Raw genomic sequence first — 15,801 nt, forward strand, 5'->3', positions numbered from 1 at the left:
ACTATGCCATTGTAGCAATTCACAAGCACTTATTGACCTTACACTTGAAAGCAGTAATAAAGCTGTATTACTTTCCTTGCATTGCTTGCTTTCTTTTGGCAGGAGTTTGTCAAAAATACAAGCTTTAAGAGAATATAATAATTTGATAAAAAAAGGTCTATCATAGCTGTACAAGAATCACTGCTTGAGTTAAGATTGTTGGCAGTTAAGGGCAACAGAGAAGCTTAGTTTGGTACTTGTGAGCTATAACAGCTTTCTGTTTCCAGTCAGTTTTTGTGCCACAATCAATCATTTATGCTGCATCCATTCTGTGGTCTGTGTTTCCAGGCTCATGTCTGAGCGTGTTTTCTGATCCCTGGCTATGTGTTGAATGTGTTGGTTTGGCCTACTGTGAGCTACAGCCAGACAACTCCTGTGGCTGGACTGACAAATTTTGTCTGCCAGTTGTATGGCTGGAGCTGGACTTAGTCACTTGTGTTGGTGGTCAGGTCTGGATGAAGGACAGCTATTGAAGGCAGTCTAGACAGCTCTGGCCTCCCGGTTAAAGTGCTGACATGTTGTGGAAGTTGAACAGCTTTTAGTCTACATGAGCTCTTATTTTGGTACTTCAGTTCCTGCTAGCCAGCCTGCCCTGTCTGTAGGGATGGACCATGATGAAGATGGGCTCTGTTTCTACTGACTTAGCACTTCTAGTTATCAGGCAACTTAAGACACTTGGAAGTGCTTCAACTGTTTCTCTTCTGCCACATACCAGTGAATTAAGTAAAGTTAAATTTTGAAATAGCTTTTAAAAGCACAGTAGTTAAAAAATCCATGGCTGCTTGCAACTGTCATCTTTTGGAGAGTGGACGCTCAAGTTAGTAACGGTGCATTTTTTCTATTTCAGAAACCCTCTTCTCAAAGACTAGTTTATTAACTCATCCTACCATCCATATGCTTGCACATCACTGGATGTTGGTTCAGTGATAGTATCTGTTATTTAGGTCTGAACAAGAGGCAATGGCATGACTTATGAACATTGTGTAGGCACACAATGTGCTGTAAATTCTAGAGTTGTACTTAAAAGAGCCAGACAAGGTCTGGAAGTGGTAGTTATGAACTTTAATGCTGTCCCATTATATAACCCCTGTGAAAAAAGGCATTACAGCTCTGAGGCTCTGCTGCAAATTAAAGATAAAGCATTGCTTTCCTGTATGCTCAGGAGCTATACTAACTTACTTATGTTTCCTACCCTCTGTTCGGAGTATCAGGAGTCCCTCTTTTTTTTTTTTTTTTTACTGTTCATAATGCAAAGTTCTTCATGCTGTCTCCTTAGCAAAAGCAGAGCTTGTGTGTATTCGCTGTACATTGATAGCTGAGAACAGGAACAAGTCTTAATGTCTACTAAAATCACAGGAGACCCCTAGTCTACTCAGATTTGAGAGTTGCAGTGTTCTGATATGATGTTCCAATCAAGTGTTACATGCATGAGAAATAACTTTACTTCCAAGGAAGTGTAAGACAAACTATTTCTTCAGCCTTTTAGAGTAGGCTAGGGTTTTGCATAGAACTTGGTGAATGGACTGGTTTTATTCCCCCCACCTTGATTAGGGTCTATATCTCAAATCAATAGTAGATTATTTATTTTCTAATGTGAAATGAGGAAGGCCAGTTCAATGTGAGCCTAGTTAAGGGTGTCTGGGCTAACTTTAGTTGAAAGCAAATGTCTCTACTTTTATCACAGGCACACTCTGCAGGTATCCTATCCTGGCAAAGCTTTCTATCTACTCTACACCTAGTTTAGGTATAGTTGAATACTGGATTCGTCTGGGCTATCTACAAGAGTTCATCTGCTAAAAAGAAAACTATACATCTCTCCAGAAGAGATCTGGGGTGACTTGTATGTCCCAATCTTGGCATTATAATTAGTTTTCTCTGGCTGCTTGTTTGGAAGCATTCCCTGCACATCTAGTATAGTGGTTGATGGGTAGATCCAAATTGTTTGTGTGTACTTTTGAACTCTGCAAGGATGCCTACCTTTGCCAACAGCTGTAGAAGACATGCCTGTGATCTGATAAGAGTACTGCCTGGACTTCATGGAGCAGGGTTGATGCCCTGGAGATGCTCTAAACTGGCATACCTGGTTGTGTTGTACTTCCACTTACTGAAGTGCACCATGGCAAGAAGTAACCCCTGCAATGAAATGATTGTATCACACTGGTTATGACATTTCTGTGTGATGCCCTGGGCAAGCTGCTTTCAAAGCTGGTTTCAAGGAGAGCAGCACTAGAGGGGATGATGTGGCTCCTCAGAACATGGAAGAGTTACTTGCAGTTCATTAAAACTGAATTTTCAAGAAGTTTTGGTTGATGGCTTTGACCATATGTATACCCTGAACGGTCTTTCTCTGAATAGGGTGAGGAAACTCTGTGCCCTCGAGTATGGGTGTGATGAACTAAATGTAGCCTAGCTAGGGCTTTTAACATCTAATTCTCTCTGCTATTAAGTCCTATAGCCAACCTGTACAAAGCACTTGACAGCTGCTTTTTATTCTCCAATGTCAAATATTTACTTGCTCGAAATACAACAGTGAGATGATTCAGGTGAGTGCAGGGCTTCTCTATTCATCTGTTGCTTGTTAAATCTGAATGAAGGATTGTCAGTTGCCTTTAGTTCCTGTTTAGGTTTGCAGTCTGTGAAAGTGGAAATCTGCCATGAGTGTCTGTAAACATAGTATGTTAAAACATTATCTGCAAGTGTGAACAAGGTACTTGATGGGAATGAGGGAAGTAGGCCTGGAATTTTTAGCAAGGTTGAACTTAGCCTGGAAGGGAAGAAGAGAGTACTGCTGTCTACAGATGGAGCAGAGAATGCTTAGAAATCGTTTCTTTTGTCTAAATTACCAAAAGCATTGAAATTAGATGGCAAAAGTTGACTAATGTAAAAAGTGATGTGCCAGGGTGGAAATATGAGTTGATGTGATTTGTGGCTTAATTTGGTGAATTGGCTGATATAAGCTAAAGGCTAAAATCTTGCACTGAGGCAGTTACGGTAAGCATGGGATGCTTTTCAAGTGGCTGTAGGCATGAGCATCCAAGTGGTGATGTGATTCCTGTGGAGAGAAAACTTTGAACAGAGCAAGCTCGTACTGAAATCTGGGTTCCCTATAAAATGGAGGGCAAGGCGTGTCCCTTGTACGGAATCCTGCCCTCTTGTGGCTCTGGCTGCACAGGGAATGACTGCCTTGTTACCTGGAGCACCTGCCTCGGGTGTGCTGCTCCACAGGAAGTGTGTGTGCTGGGCACACAGCTATGCTCTAAGGCTGTGAGGAGGAACAGTGGAAAATATCCAGGAAATACTTCCTGACTGGAATTATTTAAATATTATGGAATGCCAAGCATTCCAGAACTGACGTCTGGTACTTACGCCTTTTTAGGCTGAGAATAAACCCTCTGTGAGAGGACCCAACTGTGGAAGAGTTGCAGCATTCCCTTCTGGGTTTTTGAGCAGTCAGATACTTGAATGATAAAATTGAAAGCTACCCAAGACAGACTTTCAGAATTGCACAGTGCAGAACTGCATCAGCACTGTGGTAAAACCTGTTTTAGTTCAAACCATGTAGATAAAATACACAGCACTTTATTGACCACATAAGAGCCATGGAAGACTGTACAGGCTTGATAACTTGGAGCAGTTGGAGATCTGTACATGTGGTTTAGCTACAGGTGTGCCTCCTAATAGTTAGGTCAATCTCCTAAAGGAATTGCTTAGCTTTGAATGTTGTTGTATGTGTGCTCTCTAACACTGTTTCTTGTTCTTTTGGGGAGTAAAACTTAGGATTCTCTGTGTTTGTGTGGCTATAGAAGGTTGAAAGGTGTTTGGTTGCATAATTGGATGTCTATAATTGCTTACTACCAAGAAGGAAAAGTGGCATATACCTTGAGTTTCCAGGATCAAAACTGCTTGCAAGACTCTGCCTTTAAATCAAATCTTTACATTTACTGTGGGTTCTAATAATGATGTATTAGTTCAACATTCATTCAGTATGTTGTTGGTGGAAGTTAATTAGATGCTTTAATTCCACTTGAATAGTCTGCCTGACCAGTAATTAATTAATTGACTGTTTGTGTCATTTAGAGGTGTATGCATTGGTGTGCAGCCTACTGATAAGGTGTCTCAGAGATGGCTTTCTTGCATGCTTAGTTATGAAGTGCTTTGAACTGGAAATTAAGCAATTACCTCTGGAAGCAACTAAAAAAAGCAGTGGAAGCTGTAGTTAGACTATAGTACTGAATGAACAGAATGCGTATGGCTTTTGAAGAGAGTCTCATCTGAGTGTGCTTGTGGATTGAAGAATCTCTGTTCTAGTAACTTGTTCAGGTTGTTTTAAGTTGGACAACTTCTAAATGGCTTCAACACAGTAAAAAAATTAGCCTGAAATGCAATAAGACTTGTATTTTCTCTTCAGATTGTGTTCTTTGAAGAGATGCTCCCCCAGTTTATTAAGGCTTTGTACCAAGAATTGAAAGACTTAAATTCACTAGGTTTAGGATTCAATGAAGTAAATCACAGGCTTGGTAAGAACTTTGTTTTAAGAATACCTTGTCCTATACTAATACAGCGGATATATATTTGCCAAAATACTTGCCTGATGGCTGTTTTTTCAGTGCAGGGGTTTGTTTGCTTCAGTAGTGAAACAATAAAGCTGCTGGACAAACTCACTGTGGTGTCTCTTTTTCCTATCAAGCCTATTACAGCTTTGTATTTCCTAGTTGCAAAGTATCTAAACTTATCTTGCCATGTAGTACTTCTGCACAGACAGAGGAGTTAAGGAGATGATGACTACTGCTTCAGTTTGTACCATATAGGCTTGTCCAAATAAGAAATAGGTGAAGATAGAAACTAGTCAGGCTTCTGTTCCGGTTAAGAAACTGAATCATTATTTAGGAGGTAAGAAGACCCTTTAGGGCTCTCAACCACTCTTTCAGCAGATTTTTGCTCCAATAATTAAGTGTTGAATTGGACTCTTCAGTTTCTGATTTTTATCATGGATACTACAGTTGATTACAGTTGTGTTGCTGCATTTATCCACTCAGTCCTGTTTGATACTGAACTTGGTGGACATTCCTGTGCTGGACTGGGAGGAGCAATACTGAGAAGGCAAAACAGTTCCTAAAACAGGCATGCAACTCCTGTAGCTCTTTGAGCAGTTGGGGTGCATTTGCCAAAGCATATAGCATATAGTTGGTCTCCCACAAAGGTACATGCCTGAGATGTGATATTTTTAACTTTGGGCTTGTCAGCATCTGAGTGCGTTACTCTGTGAAAGGAAATGATGTTAACAGTAGTCCTACTTAATCTTCTATCATAAGTCTACTAAACTGCATTGTCAGCAGCATGTATATTCTGCCACAAATTTGCAGAGTGGGAACAATCCAAAGGAACTGCCCTTGAAATTTTCAGAAGGAATCTATGCAAGCTGGGAGCCGTCTTGAGAATTAAAGGCTGCATCAGATGGGGTACTTCTTGTCTGCCCCTTCCAAATTGAGACTTTGAAAGAGGTATCTACCTTTTTGCACGTGATTCCCCATTGCTTGTTTTGCGGTGCCTTACCCTATTTCTGTTCCTAGTTAGGTGGATGAGTGTTTGTGTTGGTTTTTTTTTTTTTTTAAACAGAGGAACTGGCATGTGTTTCTAGACTTAGAGCTGAGAGGAAGTGCCAATACTGCAACAGAAAACAAACTCATCCTTCACTGCCTCTCCCAGTGCTTTCTATCCCACAGGCTAGTTAGGTGATGGGAAGGGACAGTGCCTGGACCTTCTGTTGTGCTAACCTTAAAGGGTACTCCTTTGAGATCCTAAATGGTACTTGGCTCTGCTGTAGTTGGGTTGGTGCCATGTTTACACTTAGTTTACACCAAAGGTGGGGAAAGGGAAGGGAGGAATGTCAAGTATTCAGCTTGCTACAGGATGTGATTAGGTAACTTAGGAGGATTTTCAAGTCTTTCAAACAATGAGTAAATATGTCAAATATGATGGAAAGCTCCAGAGTCTTACATGGATGCTGCAAGTCTTTGTCAAACTTGGAGCATCAGGATGGTGTCAAATTTCTACTGTTTTGACCAGTCTCCTTTGACAAGAAAGGTACCAGCTGGTGTTGGAGGGGGAAGCAGGCTGTTGCAGCCCAATAAAGGAATAACTTGCCCCTTTGCTACTGAGGGTTAGTCTCTTATGGTTTTGAGTAAGCTACTAATTAAGTCACGACTTAGTTTTATAAGGAAAATTGGCATGTTATTCTTAAACTGCATGGATCCAAGTCTCAAATTCCACTTAACTCTTGGGCTTAGATTATTATATATGTAAACTCTTTAAAAGCTTAACAGGTCAAGTAACTCCACAATAAGCCTGCAAAGTGTTCATTCAGCTGGACTGATTCTAGCTTTGGTACTACCTTTTTTGCACATTTCTAACTAACCTTTCCCTGACACAAAAATCTAGGACAGTACATAGTGGTAATCTGTCTTGTCCCTTCATGCAATACTCACACAGTGATATAAGAGTGATAGCTTCTTGCTTAACTCTTCTCTGTTGAAGGGTTTTCACTGTACTGTTTAGGTTAAAGCAGTAGCACTGCTGTCCAACATTATTCATCCATTTCCTATGTTAAATACTCAGGCTACATCAGCAAGAGCCTCCCTATAGTTCAAGCCTGCATGTAAGTGAAGCCACAGCTGTAATTGTTCAGAGGTAACAGGAAAGAGCTCTGACGTATAAGGAGTTAACTGCAAGGTATATCTGACCACAGTGATGCATTATTGTACTGTTTTTCTGGCATGCAGTTTCAGTGAGTATCTATGAACATGACCAGAGGCTGGGGGAGAATAGCTTTCCAGGCTTTAAATACCTGAAGAACAGTGGTAGCTTGTGCTCTCTTTTATCTTCTCTGTTGGCTTGTTTTGTGAATTTGAGTGAGTTACTGTCTCTAAAGCTTTGCACCTAGAGTGGGATAATGCTTGCCTTGCAGGTATGTGTCAGAGCCTTTTTCCTAGTAAATATGCTGTAGTCCACAGATAAAAGAAATCTTAGAAGTGCAAAACCTCTGAAGCTGCACAGCATGCTTATAATATATCCCCATTAAACAGCTGTTTGGCAATGTCTAGTGCAATTTCCAGTTAATGAGGGATGTTTAAGACTGATTTTTTTTTTTTAACAAGTCTTCTTTATTTCATATGAAGCAGCCAAGTATGTATCCTGTTGCATTTGATGGGTTCCTGGTCATTTCTGTTCTTAAAAAAGACCCCAAATTATCTTGTTCACGTGTTGCACAGCACCTAAGAGAATTCCTGCATGAAAACTCAAATAAGAGCAAAGAATGTTTTTGTGTCTGTGTCGGCTTGGGAACTGCAGAGAAGAAACTCTTCCAATCTCATTCCTGCAGTCTGGTAAAACTTGGAATTGGATACACTAGATTTGTTTGTCCTCACTTCAAATTTAAGAGCAAGAATGTCTCGAATAGGAAAAAACTGTTCCTACGCAGAATCACAGAAGCATCTCATGCTTTCTAATACATCTTAACTTGATAAAGATGCTGATGTAAACATGGTCCTATGTAATTCAGAGAGAAAAATAAAGATTTTGGCCTGGACAGGCTGGAAACAATGGCAAGGGGGGTGAAGGCCAGTATCTGTGAGAGAACTGGGGGATTAATATCTAATGAAGCCACTGGCCATTAGGAAATGGTGTGCATTTCCTCAACCAAGACAGGCTTCTCACAGGGTGAGAAGAATGAGGAGGGGAGCATATCTGGTCCATAAGGCTTTGATTGCCTACAGGCAGTTCCACCCTGGTGCCTTGAGGCTGCTTTGCAGCCTCTGAAATAGCAATGCCTTGGGATGGAAGCATAGATGTCTCTGCCCTTTTCTTCTGGAGGGTGTTACTGGGAACAGTATTTCCATTGCATCAGTATACAGCAATGCTCGTTCACTCAGAGGTGCTGATAACTCAAGGGGCAGGCTAATACTGTAGAACTTGCCCTTCCTCTCAACACTGTTTCTGCACCCCAGAGCCCCAGTGCAAGGAGTGGGTTTGCTGGGTAGCAAGGGATTACTTGGCTGTCTTGGGACTGGATGCAGCTTGTAGGCTGCCAGCTGAAGTTCTCTAAGTTGTCTAAGACTGCCTGAGATGGCAGTAGTCTCTCACTGTTTTCTGTAATCCTCAGTTATTTTGGGCTACATACTTACAGACATTATGTGCCTGAAACGAAGTTCATGCTAATTGCTGTATTGATTTGCTGCAGAAGGACATTCTTGCTATGTCAGAATTCTTAGGGAAGGAAGGAGGTAAGAGCTAGAAGAACGATACTATCTGTGAGCTGCCTTGGCACTGGATGTGCTGTCTTCACTGCTTCTAAAACATCTCAGAAGGAAAAAGGCTTATTTTTGGCATTGTTTCCTCTTTATTGTAAAATGTAAGGAGCTAAATCTTTAAAGACTGTGGAGAAGGGTCTTGGACTGAAAGGCTCAAACAGATAGAGATCATTCTTGATAAACCATATTTGGGCTGGCTAGAGTTGAGTTGTTAAAACAACCTTTGTGGCGGACATTGTTTGGAAGAACCTCATATAATCTTTGGAACGATCTTCATGGTTGAATTCTGTGACTTTTGTACCGGCCTTACATTTGATCCTTTCCTTTGCCATTCTGCCTGCTGTCCTTTAAAGTTCTGTATCTTTCCTGATGTTCAGTTTGGTTTTGCTGCACATTTTCTTTGTAGATGGTCCTAGTGTGCTATGTGGCTTTGCTGTTTGTTTTTTTTAATATTCCAGCAAACCATTTGAGATAATTCTTAAACACATCATAAGCTATTTATGCTGAAGTAAACTGAAAATTTCATGTCAAAACCTTTATTTCTGATGTTTCACTGTTATTTATTTATTGAAAATTATTACAGATAACATACTTTCTCCTTAAATGCGGAGTTATAGCTCCTACCTGATGTATGGTTGGATACCAAGCTGGTGCCATGTGTTATCACCACGTGCAGTTCTCAGGACAGTAAAAAGTTACAGGATTTCTCAGGTGTTTCTGATTTATTAAGAGTAATTTCATTAAGACTAAATAATTTGTCTTTCTCAGGCAATACTTCTTCACTCTCCTTGAGTTCTTAAGGAGAACTTAAACTTAGTAAGCTCAGGAGGTCAGTGGACTTGAACTTTCCTGGGAAAGCAACAGTAATAATCTTCTAACAAAAATCTTGTCTCTAAATTCACATTATGCTGAGTTTCTGTCAGGATGCTGTTTTCATTCTTTGGTTTGATCTCTTCCCAGTTCAAGCCAAGCCTCTTTTTATGAATACTTAATCACCTAAAGCATTAAACATCCTTTAGAGCATGCTAGTTCAGGGAACTGTCTTCAAGAAAAATGTTTGGGGTAAATGTTATTAGAGTAACCAGTGATTTGGGGAGACCAGGCACTCCAGCTTTGTTTTTTGCTCTTTAGCAATTCATTCAGTGACAGGTTTTTAAGGATCCATTCTGGCACTTCTGAAGAAACTTCTTTCCACGCTCAGGAATATATATGCAGGTCCTGCTTCAAGGTTTTTTTCATGAAAGTTACCACGTAGCAGTTGTCCATTAGTTGATTTCAAACCCAGGGCTCACGTCATTTAGGGGACTTTAAGTGATTCTGTTTTTAAGAACAGTGCTCAGCCTCTTGTTGGAGCAGTCCTCATAGTCTGTAATAGAATCTACTTCTGGGTATGAGCATGGAGAATGGTGAAATAAACAAGGGAGGCAATTGGAGGCAAATGCTGCTGTCAGCCTCTTTGCGTGCAAACTTCAGACTTCCCTCCCTTAAACCTTACTCACAGGTGTTCAGAGTCTGGCTCTGGTTTTACCTACGGAAGTGTTCCCTCCCTTTTACCTAGGGGTTAATGATGACTAAATTTCCTTGCAAACTTTTTTCTAATAAGTTTGAGTTGGGCTCTGCTTACTAATGAGGAGATTCCAGTGAGGGGACAGAGAGGGAAGGAGGAAGCTCCTTGGCAGAGACTTCACAGCCAGACTTGAGAATTGCAATGAGTCCTAGTCCTGTGTGAGCCTTAACATACTTATGCTTTTAGCAGGCTCTGATGACCCATGGGGAAGGTAGCTGAATCCAGAGAGTGGAGTCTCTGCAGGATAACTTAATATTGTTTTCAAATGGTTTGTATTTTCTTAGGGATAATTTGAGTTTGCATTTTTTTCATGCACTTCTCTGTTCTGCTTTTATTTTAGGTAATGCTAATGCTTTCTCGGTGCTGTCTTGATACCCAGGTGTAACTGTAGTGTGTTGCTTCTAAGAAGTATTTGCAGGAAACTAAGCTACTGACTCACTGTCCTGTGGCCAACAACTAAGTGTTATCCAGGGGTTTGTTAGTAATGGGAAACTAGGATATGCTTATCTTGCTCTGTCGCTGAAAACTGATAGGAATAAAACATCAGATTTCAAGATATAAAATTTGTCATCTGGCTTGATTGAGCAAAAACAGGGCAACATTGAACTGACTTATTTCTCTGTAGCCTGGAGTCGGGAGTCCTGTGAAGACAAAGAAATATGCTGGTACTTGAGCTGTAACCAGTAACAGAGGATTGGGAATTGAAATAGTATCCACTGATAGAGCTGAGTTACTGAGTATAATTAGGGGTTTTGAGAGTCTGGTTAATAACTTCCTCCTTCTACTTGAATCCTAAATGAGAAGATGGCTAGTGAAATTGTTCAGGTTTGTAACTAATTGGGAAGACAGAAAAGGCCTAGGAAGATGGACAAGTTCAGAATGGATGTGAAGGAGCTGGAACAGTGATGAAGGACAGAAATGAACCAGCAGCCTGGCATGTGAGAAAATGCCTGGTGCAGGAGCTGGTAACAATATTTGTATATGCAAGATGTTAATGTAATTGCCAAGGGAAAACTGTCTTTCAAAGTCAGTTACGGAGTCGTCTTTCTGTGTGAAAGAGCTGGCAAACTTCAGCTGTGAGGAACAGACATGACTCTTCTTGACTTTAATACTTTTCTCAAAAGTTTTATTGTTTTCCAATTAGGCACTGAAAGAGAGCAGATTAAATGTGTAGGACCTGTCTGAATCTTAAAAGGATTGGAATTAAAAAGGAGCAAAGACAAAGAGTGAGCAGGTAAGAATGAAAAAACTGGGAATGTCTGGTTACAAGGAGACTTCACTAGAGAAATATGTGGGGCAAACAGTCACGCCAAAATCAGGATTGACAAGGATAAGCAACCTGATTCAGACAGAATGAGGCTGGAATCTTCACTGGTGGCCACTGATGGCTATAAAGTCCATGAAACCTTATAGCTAGGCCAAACACACAGCCATTTGTTGTGCACCTACTAAACCAATTTTAATTAAACTGTCACACCAGTTTCTTAAAAACAGATATTTTCTCTTGGGTCACAGTTGACCTAGACTGAGTTAGTAACTGCTGGAGTCCTATGAGACAACATAAAATAATTGTTTCCTAACTCTTCCCTCCCTATTTGTAAGACTGAATTTCCTTAGATTTCTTAGAATAGATTACCCCTCCAATTATCTCTTGCCTCCTGATATAGACCAAAAAGCTTGTAAGAAGTGGAATGATAAGAGATTCAGCATGTCAAGATTTTTTGGGGTGAAAGTAGGATTTAGCAATGTCTGCTAAGACAGCTAGTGCCTAGGATAACTCTTCAGCCTAGAAGAGGTTGCTAAACTCAGGGAAGGGAAGAGGAAGAAGGACCTTTTGCACCAGAACAGGCTCTTCCTCAGCCAGAAGCCCACTGAGAACTGATTGCCCTGGATGCTGCAGTTGCTAGCCTTGCTAATATTTATATAGTGCTAATATTATATAATATATAGCACTCTTTTGGGTGTGCATACCAAGCACCATAGTCGAGGCCTTCATCACTGCTATCTATCTATCTATTTTTAAATAATCCTCAACTGGGGTCTGCAGCACTTTATAGTAACTAGAGCTCTCCTGAGGTTTGCATTTGAGCAGGGTGAGTGTGTTTAATTTACTGTTGTTGTCTTGTTTGGATGAGGAAAAATGCATGCTGTGATTCTCACATGGGTGGCTGTGGGTGGATGGGGAGAAGTGATTGCTGATGCTTCATCTCCCTTATTCCCTACCAATGCATTAGCTTGCCCACTGTCCCATCAAGCAGTATAGCATCACATGAGCAATAAGCAGCCTACCCTTCAGTTATGCTATTCAGTGATAAAGGAAGTCCTACTTCCTCTGATCCTTTCTACTGGTGTCACTTCTATCTGGGATCATTTTCTTACTGGCTATAGTCCAGGCTGCTTTAAGGTGGGCAATATTCTCCAGTGAGAAGGTGAACCTCGATTATTTGGGTTAGAAAAGCCCTTTGAATGAGATCAGCCACGGTAGCCTCTTAAGCTACAGAAGGCATGAAGAAAGAAAACTGCTTAACCCTGTGCAGAAGCTCACTGTACTCTTCTAGATGTGGTAGTGGTATAAGTACTATTTACTCTTCACAGCCTGAATCAGTCACAAAGCTGTATGTGGAAGGTGCTTTCTGTCAACTAAAAATGTTAGTTTAGTCTTTGTCCACTGTGAAAAGTCTGACCAGTGAGCCTGAGTATGCGTTTGTACTGAGGCCAGGTCTTAGACCAAATGGAAAAAGATCCAGAAAATCTGAGGAATCCAGATAAAGCCACAGATGTTTTGCCATAGCTTTCTCAATAACATGCCCTGAAAAGGAAGATGAGAGACTGCAATAGACTTTCCAATTATCTGTGTCAAAGATTTATTGTGCAAAGGTCTTGCATTTGCTTATATTAAGACATACTCGACTCCCTTCAGGGAGGCAGACAGCAAAAAATAGACTGATATGTATATTAGAAAGTTTTGAAGTTCTACTAGAGAGACACACAGAAATGGCAGCATGAAATTGGCTGAGCACTTCTAGAACCCCAGTGAGTGCATCTGGAGGAAAGCTAACTTGGAGAGTGCTGTGTAAATTTGGACTGGAGATGGCTACTTGTATGGAAAGATGTCAGTCCTAGACAGAACAGCTCGTGTATGAAGATACCAAAAAAGATATCCAAGATAACCAAAGATATCATAGCTTTTAACTGCAAGGGTCTTGGTGACAATGCAAGTTAACTTCACTTGTGTTTAAGGTGAAATACCATAGAACTGGGAATGTTCTGAAGCTTATTTCCATGGAAAATAAGGAAAGCATGTCTGCTTCTAGCAACAGGGAAGCAGCATGAGTATTCTGCAGCTCTTCACTGAAAGTGTGAAAAATAGTTCACTGTAGCTGGAACTATCCTTTCTGCAAGTCGAAAATAAACACACTAAAATAAACAGTTCTATAATACAAAATGTTGTGAAAAAGCTGTCAACCTGAAAGAGTGAACAGTCTGTATGAAGATCAGTCACTAACACCTTTCTGCTTGGATGTGGGGGTTAAATGTATGTATAACATAGTGGGGAGGAAGGGAAGAGCTTTAATGGGAAAGGGATTTTCTGTCTTGCTGGGGAAGCTCATACCAATAATCTGGGGCAGCATCAAGGTATACCTGTAAACGTTTCTTCTTTCGAAAACATCTCTGTCTTTGCTTCCCATTCTACATATTAAAAACTGCAGATCTCATAGCAGCAACTTGACAGCTTAGAGATGTTCCCCCTTGCTACAAGAAAGACATTGAAGGGCTGAATTGTGTCCAGAGAAGGGCAATGAAGCTGGGGAGGGATCTAGAGTACAAGTTTTATGAGGAGCAGCTGAGGGAGCTGGGTTTGTTTAGCCTAGAGAAAAGGAGGCTCAGATAAGACCTTATTGCACTCTACAACTACTTGAAAGGAGGTTGTAGTGAGGTGGGGGTCAGCCTCTTCTCCCATATAGCAGGAGACAGGACAAAAGAAAATAGCTGAAAGTTGCACTAAGGGAAGTTTAGATTGGATATCGGGAAAAATTTATTCACTGAAATGGTTGTCAAGAACAGACTGCCTAAGAAAGTCATTGAGTCACCGTCCCTGGAGGCACCTAAAAGGTGCATAGACATGGCACTTAGGGACACAGTTTAGTGGTGGCCGTGGCAGTGCTGGGTTAATGGTTGGACTTGATCTTAGAGGTCTTTTCCAAACTAAATTATTCTGTTCTATGTTTCCTTGTAGATCTCAGCAGGAGGAATGCTGCTGGGAACATCATACAAACCACATCTGTTACTTCAGTATGTCTTACCTGTGTAAACAGATTTTCATGCTAAAATAGGTTTTCATGCTTATACTAATATTGCTGAGCTAATTCAGCAAGTGATAAAATGCAACATCTCACCCCCAAGATATTGGGATGTATGTGAACTGTATCTGGATAGGCTAGAAAACCTTGCACACTAACAACTTGCTATCAACTTCCTAGTTTGAAGTGGTGTCGCATAGTTTGACTCTTTAATGCTGTAGAGATGCTTGACATGTTTTTATTTTTCCTCCAAGTTCAGCAATTAGCAGCTAGGCTTACTGCTAGTTTTGAAGAAAGACAAGTAACTACTATAAACAAATCCTGTCTGCAGAAATGGGAAAGTATATTTACTCTTCTGAATGTAGATTTACTCTTCTGACAGCAGATGATGGCATTAGAGCGAACCATGGTGCTGCTAACAAGGATCCTTCGTTCTTGGCTCACACGAACATCCTATCTTAGAGCTACCTCTGTAGCTCTTCCAACTCATGAAGCAACCAATGCACGTGTCTTGTCTGTTATGGAAAGATTTTTGTCATGTATTTAGATAGTCATATTAAGTGACTTTTTATGAGGTACCAGCAGGAAAGAAGGAGTTAGTTTCATACCAGCAGAACTGAAATTTCTTTCCTGAGCCTTCTGTTTGCAGCAGCTTCTTCAATTTGTGATCCAGAAAGACTCTGGTGATGGGGAAAGCTTCTCTGCTACTACCTGTGCTGTCTCTGAAGGCTATAATTACCTGACAGTCTAAGAAAGCATTGCCCAGCACTTACTTCAAACAGAGGATTAAACTCTGAATGGTTACCCCTACAAAACAGAGGGAAGCATTTGTTTTAAATGTAAGTAGAAAGAGGGAGTTGATATGAAAAGTGGGGTTTTTTTCTGGCTTTTGACAGGAGTTTCACTCTATTTTGTACATTCTTTCCTAATTCTTTCCTTCTTGGTCTAAATTCCTGACTGACACATTTTTCTTGGTTAGCAGGACTGGATTATTTGCTTCTGAAGTTAAACCTTGCCTTGTCTTTAATGTGTCTGTTTGGGTCACTGTGCAATCGACCAAGGTGGATTTCGCACTTGAAGCAGTGAGTCTTATGCAGCCAAACCTGGGATCCTTATGATGACAACAGCACCCTAATGGAGGGCTATTCAGAAGAGTCTTTGCTGGCCTGTTAAAGCAAGAGTTCAGATTTCTAAATGGTGTTTATGTATGTTATCATCTGACTTGTATAAAGTTGATTTTCTGAAACTACCTGTCTGCAGATCAGATGCATGTGATCTGCATGTCAAATAACTGCATGTATTGGTAGGCAGACACAACTACTGAAGTGATTTGTGGCAGGAGCAAGTGGTACCTCATAGATATTAACTGAACAGTTAATATTCTTCTGCTAATGAGAAGATGTTTTATTATTGCCTCTTAATCTATAGACTAGAAGTTCAGAGATAACACATCCTCTATGGTATTAGAAAAAGCCCTTTCTTGTTAATAGCACTTGAATAACATTAGTAATAAATACAAGACAGCTGCTACTTTCATGATATTTACAACAGGATCTACTCTGTATTTAATGAGAGTACATGATATGTT

At 40.5% G+C, this 15,801-nt stretch overlaps 1 protein-coding gene across 7 annotated transcripts in view; it reads left to right on the forward strand.

The window, feature by feature from the left end:
* Positions 1 to 15,801, forward strand: part of SMOC1 (SPARC related modular calcium binding 1) — a 132,286-nt gene that overhangs the window by 15,506 nt on the left and 100,979 nt on the right. The window contains exon 1 of one of the 7 annotated variants that reach the window (XM_050335183.1): positions 11,082 to 11,146. The exons of the other annotated variants lie outside the window; for them this stretch is intronic. The gene's annotated coding sequence lies outside the window, so the exon portion shown is untranslated. Of the gene's footprint in view, positions 1 to 11,081; positions 11,147 to 15,801 lie in introns of those variants that run through there. 7 annotated transcript variants of the gene reach the window in all.

Source organism: Myiozetetes cayanensis, unplaced genomic scaffold (assembly GCF_022539395.1).
Source record: "Myiozetetes cayanensis isolate MyiCay16 unplaced genomic scaffold, myiCay2020 scf6-25, whole genome shotgun sequence".
Classification (NCBI taxonomy): domain Eukaryota; kingdom Metazoa; phylum Chordata; class Aves; order Passeriformes; family Tyrannidae; genus Myiozetetes; species Myiozetetes cayanensis.